Source organism: Hippopotamus amphibius, chromosome 9 (genome assembly GCF_030028045.1).
Source record: "Hippopotamus amphibius kiboko isolate mHipAmp2 chromosome 9, mHipAmp2.hap2, whole genome shotgun sequence".
In the NCBI taxonomy this organism is placed as follows: domain Eukaryota; kingdom Metazoa; phylum Chordata; class Mammalia; order Artiodactyla; family Hippopotamidae; genus Hippopotamus; species Hippopotamus amphibius.
The window spans coordinates 74,731,051-74,748,541 of NC_080194.1; the positions used below are offsets into that span (position 1 = coordinate 74,731,051).

General features: G+C 39.6%; 1 pseudogene; it reads right to left on the reverse strand.

The window, feature by feature from the left end:
- Nucleotides 1–10,664: 10,664 nt before the first annotated feature.
- Nucleotides 10,665–10,760, reverse strand: LOC130829532 (U6 spliceosomal RNA; annotated as a pseudogene).
- Between the last annotated feature and the right edge of the window lie 6,731 nt (nucleotides 10,761–17,491).

Consider the following 17,491-nt stretch of genomic DNA (forward strand, 5'->3'; position numbering starts at 1 on the left):
ACACAAATTTATGCCAATAAGAAATAGAGATTACAATCAAAACCACACAGAAACTCACATGACTTAAGCTTTTTGGACATTGTCCTCGCATATTCCTCTCTAATTTAGAACTTAGGAACACGACCTCCAAAAATGCTCTGTTGCCTTAGTTACCGAATTTGGGAATGGAGAAATCCTGCCGCCTTGCGGACGTTTCCCATGACAATAACTTTAAACCCAATGCTTATGGTCCCTTAATATTCACAAAGATTGCAGGTTTGTAAAATACACCTGCCCTCAAAAAAATCTCCTGTGTTGAGAATTGACAAAAAAAAAATGCAAAGGGGGCAAACTTTCAAGAAGACAATTTACAGAGGTAAATTTTACTCACAATTTTTTAAAAAAGACATGAAAAAATGCTCTACTTCACAAATTATTAGTGATATGCTAATACAAACTACAAAAAGTTATCACATCATACCACTCAGTATGGCATTTAGCAAAGTCTACTAACAACACATGCTGAAGAGGTTGTGGAGAAGTGGGTACCTTCTAGGTTGTTGGTGGGGTGTAAATTGGTAAAAGCCACTAATGAGGAAAAAAATGGAGGTGGATTTTAAAGGTAAAAATTGAGCTACCATATGCTCTGGGAGCCCCACTACTTGACCTATAACCTGAGAAGACCAGAATGGAAAAGACAAGGCACCCAAATCTGGGCTGTAGCAATATCTAAAATAGCCAAGACATGGAAGTAAAGAAAACGTCCATCAACAGATGAATGGACACAGAAGGAGTGGTATACATCCACCATAAAACACTAGCCACAAAAAAGAATAAAACAATACACAGTGCAGCACCTCAGATGAGCCCAGAAATAATCAGACTATGTCAAGTAAGTATGAAAATGAAACACAAATACACTATGATATCATTTATAGGTGTTATCTACAAATTGAAACCAATGAACATATTTCCACAGAGAAGACACACAGACTTAGAAAACAAACTTACGCTTAATCAAGCGGAAAGGTTGGAGGAATGTATAAATTAAGATACTGGAGTAATACATATATAATAATACATATAAAGTATATAATCACCAAAGAGCATGGTATACCCATAAGGTCTACATCCCACTCTGTACTAAGCTATATGAGAATATGATCCTAAGATGAATAGATATACGTATACGTATGAATGAACCAGATTCTTTACACCTGAAACAAACAACATTGTAAGTAAATTTCAGCAAATAGAAAATAAAGATTAAATTAAAAGAACAAACAAGAAATAATGAGACCTAATCTTTGGTGCTTTGTCCTGGCACATTCCACCCTAATTCAGAAACTAGGAACACAACCTCCAGAAAGCTCTATTGCACAAGTAACCAGATATGGGAATGGAGAAATCCTGCCGCCTTGTGGACGTTTTCCCCAAGAGCAGATTTAAACCCAATGCTAATCATCACTTAATATTCACAATGACTGCAGGTTTGTAAAATACACCAGCCCACAAAAAACCTCCTGGGTCAGGAATCGACAGAAAAATGCAAAAAAGACACACTTTCAAGAAGTCACTTTACAGAGGTAAATTTAATTCATACTATTATTTTAAAGAAAAGACCTGAAAAAATTCTCAACGCCACCAATTATTAGGCACATGCAAACTCAAAATTTACAAAAAAGGTATCACCTCACGCCTGCCAGTATAGGACTAAGGAAAAAGTCTACTAACTGTGCATAATGAAGGGGTTGTGGATATGTGGGTTCACTCTATTCTGTTGGTGGGGCGTAAATTGGTAAGAGCCACTAGTGAGAAAGAATGGAGGTGCCTTTAAAGGTAAAAATAGAGCTGCCACATGATCAGTCAGTGCTATATCTAAGAGTATATGCACTGAAACCAGAATTCAAAAACACACAGACAGTCAAGCATGCACTGAGGCACAATTTACAATAGCCAACACAAGGAAGCACACAAAATGTAAATCCACAGATGTGTGCATACAGAAGTGAGATATGTACACAACAAAACATGACTGCCAGAAAAAGAATGAAAAAATGACCTTTGCAGTAAGCTTTGGCCCTAGATATTATTATATAAGTAAGTCAGAGATAAATATCATATGATAGCACTTTTAGGTAGAATGGAGCAATAGATACCAATGAACTACTTAAGAAATGTGAAACAGACAAACATAATTAGTAAACAAACTTACAGTTTTACCAAAGGGGAAAGGTGTGTGAAAGGGATATATCTGGAGTTTTGATTAACATATTCACAGGAATACATATAAAAGAGATAATCAACAAGGACTTACTCTACAGCAAGGGAGGTGTACCAAACACTCTAGAATAAATTATGTGTGAAAAGTCACTGACATTGAATACATATGTGTATATGTATAACTGAACAAGATTTTGTACACCTAAAGAGACAACATTGCAAATCAAGTTTATTCCAATAAAAATTAACATTAAATTTTTTAAAATGTCAAGGAATAACGAGACACAATCTTTTGCTGTCTTTTTCTAACACATTTCATTCTAATCTACAATCAGGGAACTTGACTAACCCTAAGGCTTTGGCTACCATAGTAATGAGTGTATGGCATGAAGAAATCCTGCCCCCTTGTGGCCTTTTCTCACAACAGCAACCTATAACAATTGCTTAAATTTACTTAATAATCACAAGGACTGTAGGGGGGTAAATGATACCTGGCCTCAAAATTTTTCCAGGTTAAAGTAATCCAAAGTAGAGAGACATGGGGCAGACTTTCAAGAAGATAATTTCAACAGGTAAATTCTACAGATATTGTTTAAGAACAAATATTATAAAAAACATGAAAAGACGTTCCTATGGTAAATTATTGGAGATAAGGAAAATCAAAACTATGACAAAATATCACCTGGCACGAGTCAAAAGAGTTATTATCACAAAGTGAGTCGACAGGATATACTAGAGTGGTGGTTAAATGAAGGGGGACCCTTATTTCGTGCTGGTGGGATGGACATTGTAATTGCCACTAAGAAACGTAATGGAAGCATATTTAAAAAGTAAAGATTGAGGTACCGAATGAGCTAAGACTCCTGCACCTAAGAGTATACGTGTTGAAATCAGAATTCGAAAACACACAGGCATCCATGCGTGCACTGCAGCACCATATACAAGACCCGAGAGGTGGAGACTTACAAAATGTCCTTGGACAGATGAGCAGATAGCAAAGGACAGATACAAGTACACACTGGAATATGACTCCACCATGTACAAGAATGATGTAATGCCATCGGCAGGAATATAGGTCAACCTATAGTGAATAAAACTAAGTTAGTGAGAATCAGAAAGTCAAATATTATATGATATCACTTCTAGGTGGAATCTAAAAATACATACCATTAAATAACTGAGAAAACATACAGAGGGTCAGGGACATAAAACACAAACATATGTTTGCCTTAGGTGACAGAAGGGGTCAAGAGATCAATTAAGAGGCTGGGATTAACAAACACAAACTCTTTCATAGAAAACAAATATTCAGCATGGATCTATGTATACCAAGGAAAGGCTGTCAACATGCTCTAATAATCTATATGGGAAATGAAGATGAACATGCACAGATTTGTAGATGTAGAAATGAAAATGATTCTCTACACCTACAACATACACAACATTATTAATGGATGTTACTCCGATAAAAAATAAAAATCTAATTTTCAAATTGGTAATAATATACAATGTTTTGGGTGTCTGTTCAGGCACATTCCTCTCTAATTTACAAGCCAAAATAGGCTTTGCCATAAGACTGTGGATTCCAGGGTAACCAGAGTTAAGCCCAAGGAAATCCTGTGCCTTTTGACCATTTCCTGAAAAAGCAACCTTAAAACAAGTGCTTATGGGTACTTAATATTCACAAAGACTGCTGGACTCTTAATGATACCTGCCCTCAAAAAATGTCCAGGGGTAAGTGCTAGAAAATAACTGGACTCAGGGCAGACTTTCAAGAAGGCAGTTTCCACAGGTAAATCCAAATCACAATTTTATGAAGAAAAACAGCCCATAAAAACATGCTCAACATAGCAATTAGCAGAGACCTGCAAATCAAATCTATGACAAGAGATCATCTTACACTGGACTAAAACGCCACCAACAAAATTTACAATCAATAAATGCTGGAGAGGGCATGGAGAAAATGACATTTTATGCTGCTGGTGGGATGCAAATGGTAACAGCCACTACAGAGAACATTACGGAAATGCTGTTAAAAGGTAAAAATAGAGCTACCGCATGATCAGGCAGTGTTACACCTAAGAGTATACGCCCTGAAAGCAGAATTCAAACATGCACAGACAACCAAGCATTCACTGCAGCACAATTTACAATTCCCAACACATGTACTACACAAAATGTAAATGCACATATGCATGGATACAGAAGTGAGACATGCACATTGAAATAGGATTCTGTCTGGATAAGAAATGTAATAATGACCTTTGCAGTAAACTTTGGCCCCAGAGATTATCATATAAGTGAAGAAAGTCATAAAAGAGACAGGGCTTCCCTGGTAGTACAGTGATTAAGAATCTGCCTGCCAATACAGGAGACAGGGGTTTGAGCCCTGGTCCAGGAGGATCCCACATGTTGCGGGGCAACTAAGCCCTTGTGCCAAACTACTGAGCCTGTGCTCTAGAGCCCACGAGCCACAACTAATGATGAGCACATGCTCTGCAACTACTGAAGCGCCAGCGCCTAGAGCCCATGCTCTGCAACGAGAGAAGTCACCACAATGAGAAGCCCGTGCACCACAATGAAGAGTAGCCCCCACTCTCTGCAACTACAGAAAGCCCAAGTGCAGCAAAGACCCAACAAAGCCAGTAAATAAAAATAATAAATTTATTTTTTAAAAAAGAGACAAATATCATATGATATCACTTTTGGGTGGAATGGAGCAATAGATACCATTGAATTAGTTAAGAAAAGTGAAACAGACACAGAAAAGTAGTGAACTTATAGTTCTACCAAAGGGTAAAGTTGTGTTAAATGATGTATCTGGGGTTTTGATTAACATATACACAGGAATAGATATAGATATAAAAAAGGTAATCAACACGGCCTTACTTTACAGCAAGGGAGGTGTACCAAACACTCTAGAATAAGTTATATCTGAAAAGTCACTGACGTTTAATACATGTATGTATACGTATAACTGAACAAGATTTTGTACACCTAACAGACGACATTGTAAATCAAGTTTATTCCAATAAAAATTAACATTAAATTTAAAAAAATGACAAGGAATAAAGAGACACAATCTTTTGCTGTCTTTTTCTAACACGTTTCACTCTAATCTACAATCAGGGAAACTGACCACCCCCAAGGCTCTGGTTACCACAGTAACAAGGGGCATGAAGAAATCCTGCCCCCTTGTGGCCTTTTCCCGCAACAGCAACCTGATAAGAATTGTTTAATCTTACTTAATAATTACAAGGACTGTAGGGAGGTAAATGATACATGGCCTCAAAAATTTTCCAGGTTAAATTAATCAAAAATAAAGAAAAACAGGGCAGACTTTCAAGAAAATAGTTTCAACCAGTAAATTCTACTCACATTGTTTAAAAATTAAAATTAAAATAGAAACAAACAAAAACACCCAAAAGATGTTCTTTATGGTAAGTTACTGGAGGCAAAGCAAATCAAAACTATGACAAAGTATCACCTGCCACCAGTCAGAAGGGCCATTATCACCAAGTGAGTCGACAGTGTATTCTAGAGTGGGGTTAAAAAAAAGCAGACTCCCTTTACATGCTGGTTGGCAGGACATCGTAAAAGCCTCTCTAGAGAACAGTATGGAAGTTCCTTTAAAACACAAACATTGAGAGCTTCCTAGGTGGCGCAGTGGTTAAGAATCTGCCTGCCAATGCAGGGGATATGGGTTTGATCCCTGCTCCAGGAAGATCTCACATGCCACGGAGCAACTAAGCCCGGGCACCACAACTATTGAGCCTGTGAGCCACAACTATTGAGCCCATGTGCTGCAACTACCGAAGCCCATGTGCCTAGAGCCTGTGCTCTGCAACAAGAGAAGCATGGCAATGAAGAGCCCGCATACCACAACAAAGAGTAGCCCCCACTCACTGCAACTAAGAAAGACCTTGCACAACAAAAAAGACCCAACACAGCCAATAAAATAAATAAATTTATATATAAAAAAGTAAGCATTGAGGTACCGAATGAGCTGGGAGTCCCACACCTAACAGTATACATTTTGAAACCAGAATCAAAAACACTCAGACAACCATGCGTGCACTGCAGCACCATATACAAGACCCGAGATGTGGAGACATACAAAATGTCCTTAGTCCGATGAACAGGTAACAAAGAAGAGATACATATACACACTGGAATATGACTCCATCATGTACAAGAATGATGTAATACCCTTGGCAGGAACATAGATCAAAGCAGAGTTAACAAAACTAAAGTCAGTGAGAATCAGAAAGTCAAATATTATATAAAATCTCATATATAGAATCTAAAAATACACACCACTGAAATAACTGAGAAAACATAAACAGACTCAGGGACATAAAACAAAAACATATGTTTACCCAACAGGACAGAAGTGGTCAGGGGATCAATTTGGAGGGTGGGATTAACAAACACAAACTATTTCAGAGAAATCAATATTCAGCATGAATCTACGTATACCAAGGAAAGGGTAACAACACTCTCTAATAACATATACTGGAAAAGAAGCTGAACATGCACAGATATACGTATACGTATCAATGAAAATGATTCTCTACACCTACAACATACACGACACTGTATATCAATGTTACTCCAATAGAATATAAAAATTAATGTAATTTTAAAAGTGGCAATGAGACACAATGTTTTGGGTGTTTTTTCTGGCACATTCCTCTCTAATTTATAATCCCAATATAGGCTTTCCCCTAAGGCTGTGTTTGCCAGTGTAAGCAGAGTTATGCCTGAGGATATCCTGTGCCTTTTGACCGTTCCCCGAAAAAACAAACTTAAAAAGAGTGCTATGGGCACTTAATATTCACAAGGACAGCTGGGTTCTAAATGATACCTGCCTTCAAATAATGTCCAGGGGTAAGTTCTCGAAAATCATTGAAAACAGTGTGGCTTTCAAGAAGCCCATTTCCACAGGTAAATCCAAATCACAATTTTATGAAGAAAAACAGCCCATAAAAACATGTGCAACCTAGCAATTAGCAGAGATTGCAAATCAAATTTACAGCAAGGGATCACCTCACACTGGTCTAAAATGCCATCACTAAACTTTACAATCAATAAATGGTGGAGAGGGCATGGAGAAAAGGAAATCCTCTTATGGTGCTGGTGAGATATAAATAGTAAGTCACTACAGAGAACATTATGGAGGTGCCGTTAAAAAAAGGAAAAAATAGCTACCATATGATCAGGCAGTGCTACAACGAAGAGTATATGCATTAAAACCAGAATTCAGAAACCCACAGACACTCATGCATGCACTGCAGCGCAATTTAGAATAGCCAACACACGTAAGCACACGAAATGTAAATTCACAGATGCGTGAATACAGAAGTGAGACATACACATCACAATAGGACTCTGCCAGGATAAAGAATGTAATAATGACCTCTGCAGAAACCTTTGGCCCTAGAGATCATCATATAAGTGAGGCAAGTCATAAAGAGACAGACAAATATCATGTGATATCACCTTTAGGTGGAATGGACCAATAGATACCAATGAACTAGTTAAGAGAAGTTAAACAGACACAAAAAATTAGTAAACAAACTTACAGCTTTACCAAAAGGGAAAGATGTGTGAAAGGGATATATCTGGAGTTGTGATTAACATATACCCTGGAATACATGTAAAAGAGATAACAGCAAGGCCTTACTCTACAGCGAGGAAGGTGTACCAAACATTCTAGAATAACTTATATGTGAAAAGACACATTCAATAAATATATGTATATGTATAACTGAACAATATTTTGTATACCTAACAAAGACAACATTGTAAATCAACTCTATTCCAACAAAAATTAACACTAAGTTAAAAAAAACAGCTACCGGGGATAATGAGACACAAACTTGCTTTCTCTAAAACATTTTCTCTAATTTACTATCAGGGAACCTGACTACCTGTAAGGCACTAGTTACCGTAGTAACAAGAGTGAAGCATGAAGAAATCTTGCCACCTTGTGGCCTTTACTCGCAACTGCAACCTGATAGCAATTGCTTTAAGTTACTTAATCACAACGACTGTTGGGATACATAAATGATAGCTGGCCTCAAAAGTTTTCCAGGTTAAAGTAATCAAAAATAAAGAAAAATAGGGCAGATTTTCACGAAGACAATTTCAACACGTAAATTCTACTCATACGGTTTAAAAATTAAGATTTTTTTATGGTGAATTATTAGAGACTGGCAAATCAAAACTATGACAACATAACATCTGCCAACACTCAAAACAGCCGAACATCACAGATATATGCATTAACGACAATGATTCTCTACACTTACAACATAATACAACATTGTATATCAATGTTACTCTGATAGAAAATACAAATTAATTTTAAAAGTGGTAATGAGACACATTTTGGGTGTTTGTTCTGGCACATTCCTCTCTAATTTACAAGCCCAGTATAGGCTTTCCCCTGAGGCTGTGGTTGCCGGGGTAACCAGAGTTGTGCCCCTGGAAATTCTGTGCCTTATTACCGTCCCAGAGCACAGTGCTGGGTAAGGAAATCAAGAGTGATCTCCAATTCCATGCATTGGCACTGTGTCATCCTGAGGGGACAACTCATTCACCTGTGACTTAACCACGGTACAGTCCAGCTGGGTCTACCTAACAGGGCAGCTCCAACAAGAGTTGCAAGTGAAATGCTTTGCCAGTGATGAGTTCTCATTCTACTATGCTCGTAGGATATCGCCAAGGAGAAATAAGTGTGACCCTCCATCTGGGGTCCAAAGAACTCAAGAAGAACCTCCCAAGCCAATCTTACAGAGAGCAGGAAGTGTGTTTTCTTACGCTAGTGAGAAGAAAAGTATAAAAGAATGATGGGAAGGGAGGAAACGTAATATATTGAAATAGGCAGGAATTTATCAAGAATTTATGAGCTAAATAATATGTCTGCCCTACGTACTCTGGAAAGTTATATATAGTTATATCATCTTATCATATAAAGGAATTGGGTGATTTTTTTCAGAAAAACAATTCCATCACATCAATGATACCTAATAAACGTATGATATAAAATTACTGCGCTGCGTCTGTAAAGTGTTCTCTTCTGTATTTCAATCAGTGGCATCACCACCCGCCCCCTCATCCCAGTCAGGCTCCTCCCTTTCTCAACCCGCCACCGCCACACCCGGTCAACAGCAGTTTCACCCATTCCGCCTCCACCCGGCATGCACCGCCCCTCAAGTTCCCTCCCTTCTCACCGCTACCTCTCTAGCGCACCCTCTAGCCCAGAGGCCCTGTGAAGGCACAGAACCCACTCGGCCGTGCGTCTCCAGGTCTGGAAGGTTGGTGTGGGGGCCGCACACCAGGGGCAGCCCCGCAGAGCGGGAGGGGCGGGCCCTCCCCAACATCCTGCCATGGGGCGGGGGGGAGATGTGGCGCTCTGAGCGGGCATCCGACGCGCACGAGGGCTGCAGGGCTGCGGGAAGAGCTGCTGCTCCCACACGCTCAGCCCTCCCTCTCCCCCTTCCCCTCACGTCCTGCGGATGCCGCCTGGGCAATCGCCACCGCCCGGACCTCGAGGGCCTCGAGCCCCAGAGGCACAGAGTGCTGGCTCTGACACCTGATGGCGTATAACCTGGGGCAAGTCACAGAGCATCTAACCTGTGACATGAGACTAATAACAGCACTGAATGGGGGGGGGGGGGAGGGCCGTGTGGGGAGCGGCCAGCGAAGTGAGGCTTGTTATCGCAGGAGCCGCTCAGCAGTCAGCTGCCCACAGGACGCGTCTCCTCACCTTTTCCTCCCCGAGTCGTCTGCATCCTCAGGAAACCCAGCTCCCCCGTCAACGTGGACGTGGCCCCATGTTGTCCTGAAGCCAAAACCCCAGCGAGTCCTAAGGAGACTGAGCTCATGTCAGCAGAGACGCTGGCCCGGACGCCCCAGGGAAACCCCGGCGGTGCCTGAGGAGGCGCAGCTCCTCTCACCTGCGCTCAGAGCCCAGGCCTTGCGGAACGCGCACGCGCTGAGGGTCAGAGTCGTGGGCTCAGCGCCGCTGTGTGGTCAGTGCGGGAAGTGCAGGCGGCGCCTCCCTCACAGGTGACTGGAGACAGCGCTCCCGCTCGCAGAACTGCTGAACCCAGTAACCTGTGGAAATTCAAACTGAAATGGAGACGATATCCCATAACTTCTCCAAAAAGAGTTAACGAACAATTAATTGGAAACCATCTGGTGTGAAATGAATGCAGATGCAAAGTTTACAACGTACACCAAATTCACTCAAAAATTATTCATAGACAAATTTTAAATGCAAAATGATTCAAATTTATTGGAGAAAGAAAGAAAAACATGAGCTTGGGTTTGGTCATGTAGATTATGAGCACTGAGTTTTATTTATTTTTTTTATACAGTCACACATCAATTTTTTAAGGAGTTTTTGATGTGGACCATTTTTAAGGTCTTTATTGAATTTCTTACAATATTTAAAAAATATGGACTGCTTCACAAATTTAAGTGGCCCAGGGGCCACGCTCATCCTCTCTGAATTGTTCCAATTTTAGCATATGGCTGTCGAAGCAAGAAACATGAGCACTGAGTTTTAACTCACAACACAGAAAGGGCAATCCACAAAGAAAAATAAGTAATATTGTGAACTTTATAAAATTAAAATTTTCTACTCTGTGAAAGACCTTATTCAGAAAATCAAAAGACAAGTCACAAACTTGGAGAAAAATTTTTGCAAACATATCTATTAATGGATTTGTCTCATATATACAAAGACCTCTAACACCAGTAACCCCATTAAAATTAGGTAAAGAACTAAACAGATACCTGGCCAAAAATATATATACAGACAGTACACACAAATATGCTCAACATCATATACCACCAGTAGTTACCAATTAATACAGCAGTGATATATCACTGTTCACCTATTAGAACTGTTACCTGAAAACGGGGTTCCCCTCTCAGTGGGTGCCAAGACAGAAGACACAACCAAGCCAGAGATGGGGAGAAGGAAGGATTTATTACTTACAGCAAGTGAAGAGAACACTGGGGATTTTTCCCAAAGCAGTGTCTCTTTGAAAAGGAAAATTGGGGAAGTTTTAAACTGAGGATATGTGCATATTCATGAAGGGGCTTGGGCAGTCTGTAGAGCCCAAACTTCAGCTGTTTGAAGTCAGGAGCATAAGAAAAGGTCCACATCATCCCTTAGGTTCCAGCTGACCTGGTGATTGAGCACTTCAGGCTAATCTTTACATTGAAAGAAAACTGGGAGTCTTTACAACTGATACGTTATCTTTGCTATTGTTACTTCTCTTGCCTGATTAATAGTCGTTTGTTTCTGCATTCTTTTTTTTCCCTTAAGATATTAATTTCTGAGACCTGTTCCAGGGTGTGTGACCAGGCTAAGATCACAAAATGGCTTGGGCCAAAAATGGCTTCTCTTCTGTCAAGAAAGTCATGACTGGTTTTCTTCCTCTGAGGACACCTTACCCTATGAGTTTAAAAGATCCCCACCTTGAGATATTTCGCCCCTCAGTCTTGAGGGGTATGATATTTATATATTTTATTTTATTTTATTTATTTTTATTTATTGGCTGCATTGGGTCTTCATTGCTGTGTGCAGGCTCTCTGTAGTTTTGGAGAGCAGGGGCTACTCTTCATTTAAGTGCACAGACTTCTTATTGTGGTGGCTTCTCTTGTTCTGGCTCACAGGCTCTAGAGCACAGGCTCAGTAGTTGTGGCACACAGGCTTAGTTGCTCCGCAGCATGTGGGATCTTCCCAGACCAGGGGTCGAACTCATATCCCCTGTATTGGCAGTCAGATTCTTAACCACTGCGCCATGACGAAAGTCCAATTTTTATCCTTTGTTTTGTTAATGTGGTGTATCATGTTGATTGATTTGCAGATATTGAACCAACCTTGCATCTTTGGTATAATCCCACTTAATTCTGATGTATGATTAATGCAATATCTTTTTTTCCTCTATTTAATTTATTTACACTCTGATCTTTATTATTTCTTTCCTTCTGCTAACTTTGGGCTTTGTTCTGCTTTTTCTAAAATTTTTAGGTGGAAATTTAGATTGTTTATTTGAGATTTTTCTTGCTGTTGAGGTAGGCTTATAAACTTACAAACTTCCTCCTTACAACAGCTTTTTATGTGTCTCATAGATTTTGGAAAGTTTTATTTTTATGTCATTCATCTCAAGTATTTTTTATTTCCTTTTTGATTTCTTTGGTGACCCATTGTTTTTTTTGTAGTGTGTTGTTTAGTCTCCATGTTGCTGTGTTTTTTTTCCAGTTTTCTTCCTGTAACTGATTTCTAGATGCATACCATTGTGATCAGAAAAAAAATTCTTGAATTTACTGAGACATTTTGTGGCCTAGTATGTGGTCTATGCTGGGGAATGTTCCATTTGCACATGTTTCATGATGCAAGATTCTGGAAAGGGAGTGGTTAAAACCTAAGAAATGTGGTTATAATGAGACTAGAGCAACATAAGAAGTAATTGGCTTTATAGAATAGGGTAGACCAGTGTTTTTGTATATTGTTGTAGGTGTAGAGGTAGAGAAATATGAGATAAAGATGGAGATAAAGTAATTTTCACTTTAAAAAATCTATAAAATTTTGTAAAAGAGGAAGTTGGGAAAACTCTTCTGCTTGCTAAGTTGTTGAATAAGTAAGAAAATTGTTGTTAAGGAAGAAGGAAGGCATTGTTTAAAAGGCCAAGTTTATATGGATTTGCCTCTTTAATCAGCAGAATTTTGTGGTTAAAAACAGTAACAGATAAAGTACTACAGGATGGAGCGGATCTGGAAATGGCATTGGTAACAGAGTGTATCATTGAAGCCCAAAGGTTTATGAATGCTAGGTATCTTTCCAGCTGTCTGACTATGTGAAGTTGAACTTTAGTAAATGGCGCTTTGGTTACTTTAAAGTATTTATAACAACTTTTCTGTGTCAGCTTTATTTAATCAGATTCTTGTATAATTTAAGATCTTAAGAGATAAGCCAGATATATCACATCAGATGGCATTCAGTTCCCTGAAGGACCTGTTTGGGAAATATTTATAATTTGGCTAATTATACTGGAGTCACATTAGGTTTACAAACAAAGATGCTAATCCCCAAAGAATCTTCAACTTGTCTTTCAACTCTCTGGTTCTAAGAAATGTTAATAGATCAAAACTGTGAATTCACTTTCTAAATTTCTTCCATTGAGTTAGCTAATTATTGGAAGAATCTGACTCAACAAATTTATAGCTTCCACTGATACAACTAAAGCAAAAGATATAATTCTACCTACATATCAATTTAGTTAGGAGAGCTTCCTTGTATCCTTAATTCCATTTTTCTGAAATGCTGCCTAGCACATAGTAGGTACTCATCAATATTTGTTGAATAGATAAATCTTTTCTGATCATCTTCTGTAATACTCAACAGCTCTGTAGTTTCCAGCTTCTCATTTCTCTCCTTCTTTGCAGTGTAGTTTATAAATAATACAGAAGAAATTAAGGTTTACAAGAGTTTCTGGTAATGATGTTGCAGAAAAGAACTGATCCCACGAGAAACCAAGCACAACACTCAGAGAGTTGGAGAACTCAGGTTTATTGAGCCGGCAGACCCAGACGAGCTAACGCTCCAAAATTCTGGGGCCCTGTTTCAGGGGAGTCTTCTCCTTATATAGGTTAAAACATACAGCTATAATTGGTACAAACTGATTGGCTACAAATTACTATAGGTCACGGGCAGTTACAAAGCGCGGGAGTTGCCATGGGTTACCCACATAGTAGGGGGTCCTAACAGGAACTTGTAGGAGCAGGACATTCCATTCCTATCAGGACTAAGGTCCCAATTTGCATTCTCACATTGGTTGCAGGTTGAAGTTAGGTCACTTAACAAGTCTATGTGCAGCAAAGGGTCTCAAACAAAGGCTTGGGGTGGGTGCCTGAGAGCTAGACATTCTTCCCTTATCTGATCACTCTTAGTAATTCATTTTACTGTTTAACTGAGAGTGGCGAGCAGGCCTTTGCAAGATAGAGAGTAAGAAATTACAAGTATGGAAGTTTCAATTTCCTCATCAATGACATTTCGTATGAATTTGTACATTCTATTGTAGCTAAATTAATAATAGTATTTTCCTCTTACTGGAACTTTTCTCTGATGTCATATATTACTGGAAGTGAAGGCAATGAAAATAATTTTCCTATCTTTATCTTTCACAAAAATAGTTCTGCTTCAGCTGAATTAGCAGTTTCAAAGTAACTTTTGAGTCCTATGAGCTAAGCTGTGCTAATCTTGCCTATACTAGTTTTTCAAGATGGCGTGTGCTAAGAAAAACATCTAGAGATGGATGTCACTTTGAGGGGCAATAGGGTAACTTTATCCATTTTCTACACAATTAATTATATGAAGTACTAAAGTGGAATATTTGTAAGAGAAAAACAATTAAGTTCCTTCAGCAGCTCTAAATAATCTAACTTTCTATCTTTAAGTAAAGTTACTACTCTCTTCTTATGGTATTGCCAAGCCAAATGGTCATTTAAATGGAAGAAATATCATGGCTAAATATGTACCTACTTACCTAATGTTTATGAAATACCTAATATGTAGCTCTAATAACTTCTATACGCTGGGGGTTTTTTGTTGTTGTTTTTTTGTTTTTTAAAGACTGTTGCCTTCTCAGGTTTTATTTATTTATTTTTAAGATTTATTCATTTATTTATTTGTTTATTTCTTTGGCTGCATTGGGTCTTTGTTGCTGTGTGCAGGCTTTCTCTGGTTGCAGTGAGCAGGGGCTACTCTTCGTTGCAATGCGTGGGCTTCTCAATGTAGTGACTTCTGTTGTTGTGGAGCATGGGTACACAGGCTCATGGGCTCAGTAGTTGCAGCACATGGGCTCAGTAGTTGTGGCTTGTGGGCTCTAGAGCACAGGCTCAGTAGTTACGGTGCACAGGCTTAGTTGCTCCATGGCATGTGGGATCTTCCCAGACCAGGGATTGAACCATGTCCCCTGCATTGGCAGGCAGATTCTTAACCACTGTGCCACCAGGGAAGTTCCTAAATGCTGCTTTAAATTGCTGTTTGTATGTATAAAATGTTTAGCTTGGTTAACATTTTCAACACTGAGTTCTTGATCTGTAACTGGCTCCAGCCTAAGTGCTTTGTCTCCTGGAACGGCAGCCCCCTCCTGCCCGGCCTCAGGCAGAGACTCCAGAGTTCCCTTGCATCCTTTTCCATTTCTCAAACCCATTATCCGGGCATACCAGTCCATCCTGCTGGCTGTAATGTGAAGGAAGGTAACATTACACCACGTCCACACCTCCCCTGACAGCATCCCGGGAACTGGTCACCAGCATTGGTTTCCTAACTGGCCTCTCTGCCTCTCACTCCAGTTTCTCCCTACAGTCTGTTCCCTTATGGAGGCCACAGTGATCCTTCAAAAAGGCAAGTCATGTAATGTCACGCCTCTGCTAAAACGTCTACAATAGTCCTCATTTAGCTGAAAGTCAAATCTGAATTTCCTTAGTCGGTGGACAAGTCCTGGCCATGGGTCTCATCTGGCTGCCAGTCCCGACTTCCCTGTGGTCTTTCTGGCCTCTCCTCTGACTGGTTGTCTTGCTCTTTCAGCCACTGCTTTGTGTTTTCAAACACACCCTCCGCTCCTCTAAGGTATGTGCATCTTCATCTCCTTCCAGCCTGTGTTCAGTATCTTCCCATACGCCTGGCAGTCTTTCCACAGACACACACACACACACACACACTGCACACCACCCTTGCAGCTGCTCGATCTTATTTTTCTATGGAACTTCTATCTCCTAACACACAGCAGCATACAATACAGTTTATATATTTATTTTATTCTATGTGCCTCTCACCAGAACATAAGTATCACAGCAGCAAGGATTTTTGCTTGTTTTGCTCCATGCTGTGTGGCCAGTGGCACAAATAGCAGTCACACAATCATCATTTACTGAAAGAGTGAACAAGTGAATGAGTAAATGGCTAAATGAACGCCAGACCTTGTGACAAGTGCTTTATGCACACCTCACTTAATACAGCAGCTCTTGGAGCTGGAGACTGTGGCTGTCCCTGTTTTTAAAACGCAAAACATGATGGTTAGAGATGAGAATGGGTCTCTCAGAGTTGTGGGGCTGGTTACCAGCATGGCACACAGGTCATAGTCTTATTCCTCTCTCTCAGAGGCCATGCTCCATCGGTGTTCACGTGCTGGACACCAGAGGCCACCAAGACTCAAAAGACCTTGGGCAGCCCTAGAGCCCATCCTCTGTAACGAGAAAAGCCACCACGATAAGAAGCCCATGCACTGCAATGAAGAGTAGACCCCGCTTGCAGCAACGAAGACCCAACACAGCCAATAAATAAATAAATACTTAAATAAATACATTAATTAATTAATTATTTTTAAAAGACCCTGGACAGCAAGAAACCTAACATCCATCTGGTAAGACCAACCCACCCACTGGCACAGGCTGGAGAGCTTGGGCCAGCTGAGCAGCTTAGAAAGCTGCTGTGGAGGCGACGCCAGGACTCTTGTCTTCCTTCTGCTGAGTGTTTGCCATCTGTCCTTGGGAGAGTTACGCATCTGCACTTTGCCTCTGGCTCCTTGTCTTTAAAATGATAGTAATAATAATCACATCAGAGGGTAGTTATGCAGGATCAATAAGTAAGTATATGGAAAGTACTTGATATCTTAGCACAGGGCTTGGCACACATCATAATAAACACTTTTGTTTTTTCTAATTAAGATAAAATTCACACACCATAAAATTAATCATTTTAAGTGTATAATTCAGTGTTTTTTAGTATATTCATAGTTATGTCACCACCACCACTATCTAACTATCTAATTTCAGTGTTTTATCATCCCCCAAAGAAACCCTGTACCCTGTACTCTCCAACCCCTGTAACTCTGGCCTCTGGCAAACACTAATCTGCTTTTTAAATCTATAGATTAACCTATTCTGGACACTTTATACTAACGGAATCATAAAACATGTGACCTTTTGTGTCTAACTTTTTTCTATTTACCATGTTTCCAAGGTGCCATCCATGTCATAGCATGTAACAGTGCTTCATTCACTTTCATGGCTAAATAATATTCTGACACGTGGATCTATTCTATTTTGTTGTTCCATTTAGCAGTGAATGTGCATTTGAGTCGTTGCCACTGTTAAGAATAATTATTCTGTGTACATTTTTGTACTGCTTTTTCTGTGAACATAGCTGTTCCGTTTTCATGAGAACACTTCTAGGAGTGTGATTCTTGGGTTATCTAGTAAA